The following is a 3,037-nucleotide window of genomic DNA, read 5'->3' as shown; positions in this document are numbered from 1 at the left end:
CTAATCTATGTGTGGGCAAACCAGTGGGGAGAAAAGTTGTACATTCTACATCAATAAAAATATTGATAATAAACAATAAAAATAATGATAGTAATACACAATCTGTGGTGTAAAGTAAAAAAACCTTAAAATTACAGAAACGTGGCATTTGTCAGTCCATTACATTGGTCTAGACTGAGAACTCTCAACAACTATTGGATGGATTGCCATTAAATGTTATGCAGACGTTCATTGTGCCCAGAGGATGAATCCTACTGACTTAGTGATCCTCTGACTTTTCATCTAGCTGCATCATCAGGTCAAAATGTGTTTAATACTTTGATTTCAATTCAATTCAATTCAATTTTATTTATAGTATCAAATCATAACAAGAGTTATCTCGAGACACTTTACAGATAGAGTAGGTCTAGACCACACTCTGTAGTTTACGAAGCCCCAACTATTACAGTGGTTGCCTCAAGAGCAAGCATTAGCAGTAGCTATTGCGACAGTGGCAAGGAAAAACTCCCTTTTTTGTTAGGAAGAAACCTCGGACAGACCCAGACTCTTGGTAGGCGGTGTCTGAAGGCACCGGTTAGGGGTGTGGTGAATGGTGGCAATAATAGTCATAATAAAGATAGTGAAACAGTGACCACAATGGTAGTCGTAGTAGTTCATGTTATAGTAGGGCACAGCAGGGCGTTACGGGGTGTGGTGTGGCACAGCAGCCTGGGTGGACGCGGTTGGACGCAGGAGGACGCAGGAGGACGCAGTCGGACACTGCGGGGAATCGCAAAGCGTAGCAGGGTGTAGTAAGTCCATAGCGTCAGCTGCACCCAGGATCCTGGTGTAGGTGCCACCCAATTCCAAGGCGATTTATAACCAAAACAAAAAAGGAAAACTAATGACATTCCCATTAGCCTTAATTGTACTTGTTTAGTGCTAATTAGCACACATTGTGGTTGGATCTGACAGCAATGTAGTGAATGACTAAATCATTTCAGTCATCCTGTCTTTTCTATCACGTGGAAGTGGAGAATTATTAACAGACAAAAGCTGAATTCATGAAACAGTTAAGTTACATTTTTTACATGGAACTAAAAAACTGTCAAGTGACTATTAATTCAAAGGTGATTGGATGAAAAATAGCTTGACACACTAATCGTTTGTCTGTAAAATGTAAAAACAAATCTTCACAATGTCTTTTGGGCTTTCTTTTGGGCTTTAAACATCTTCAAATTGCTTTTTTTTGTCCGTCCAACAGTCATAAACCAACCATGTCAAGTAATTGATTAATCAACTCATCATATCCACTCTAATTATTTTCAGTGTATAATCACATACACTCGACATTCACTGTGTTGTTCCACCTTTTCTGTGCGGCTCCTTCCTTCCTGAATGACTCTTGTGTCTGTTTTATCATCACATTCTTATTATTTGATTATTGTGACTTATTACAAGCCGGTGAGTGGAGACAGTGTGATAAGAGAGGACAGTAGTGACAGAGCAGCCTGCGGTGCAAAGTGTTCTGGGAAATCAACTTGCTGGTTTGAAAAATCTCAGAGGGGGAAATAAGAATAAAGAAAAGGAGAGAGAATGGCTAGACTTTAAATCATTATAATCAAATCAAAGAACACATTTAGTGAACCAAACACAACAGTAGATGTACTTCCAAAACAAATCTTTAGGTAAAACAAGTAACATTTGCTGCACAATTAAAGTACTCAAGTATTGTCAAGAGTAATTACCTTGACATCAATGCAGGATGTGCAGAAATTCATTAATTGTTCCAGAAATGCAGATGAGAGCACAAATGAATACAGACTAGAAGCTCGCTGAAAAACGGATTATCCAATGCCACCCTGACCGAAACTCCATGTCCATTCAGTCCTGCTATAACCACTTGAAACATCAAGTCACTAGAGTTATCTCTTGGCTGAAAAACACAGAAATATATGTGTAAAACAAAAACTATATACAATCCTCCACTTTTAAAAATGTGAAATGAGAAACTGGAAACTAACTGATGAATAATGATAAAGTAAAAAAAACAGGAAGAAAGGAAGGAAGAGCACTGGAGCAGAGTGTGCACTGTGGAGCTGTCGCCCTCTTGTGGTATTTATGGGGAAGTAGTGAAACTGACTGCAACACAACATCATACTGCATACTGCGTCTGTAAGTCTGAGAAAGAAAGAAAGAATAGGGAAAGTTAAATTCTTGCTTGGTTCAAATTATACAAATTGAGCAAGGACACGCACACACATTTGTTTGGATTAGAAAACAGAGTTGCAATTTAGGACGCAGGCTTTTTATTGTGCAGCTGACAAAAAGTTTTTTTTTTTTATCCAGATGGTTAAAAGAGTCTTTAAAGATTTTGGCAATTGTCAGGTTTTTATCTTTTGGAGAATCAAACATTGACAAGCTGATGTACCCGTCTAATGTTTGTAAAAATGAAGATCATGGTCAGTGTTAGAGTTAATGGGTCCAAAGTAAAAACACTTGTAGTGAAGGATGTTGAGGACTCCAAATAGTGTGGTGTTTTGCAGGAGAGATGACGCTAATAAGATGATGGGTTATTTGTAATGTGACAATTCTGCCCTGAGAACATTTTCAGAGCAGATGAGGATGGACGGCTGTGTCATGGATGTATGGATGAACAGAACAGGTGCTCTGAATTTCACTGTGGTTCCATGCAGTGCCTGTCAGTGATGGAGAGTTGCAGACAGCTTAAGACAAAGTGTTGCTGTATCAGACAGTAAGTGAACAGCTGAATGAGGACAAATAGTCTGTTGTACTGTATCCATGAACAAAATCACCTTAACTCCACTTCTTGTGCACTCTGACTTATTTTCACTCATTGCCTCTAAAGTTAATCTGTCTGTGGTTAATCCCTCTTCAGCTGCAGGGAAACATATATTGACCTTGGACACACAGCTTTCTCCTATGGCAACGACACATCCATACATGCAGCCATTGACAAGAGAATAGACCTTTTTCACAGCCGACATTCTGACTTGTCATAGCAGGAAAACACTGGTGACATTAATGATGGCTCAGT

This window comes from Sander lucioperca, chromosome 12, assembly GCF_008315115.2.
Source record: "Sander lucioperca isolate FBNREF2018 chromosome 12, SLUC_FBN_1.2, whole genome shotgun sequence".
NCBI lineage: Eukaryota > Metazoa > Chordata > Actinopteri > Perciformes > Percidae > Sander > Sander lucioperca.
The sequence above is the reverse complement of the archived record's forward strand: the minus strand, read 5'-3'. Positions refer to the sequence as shown.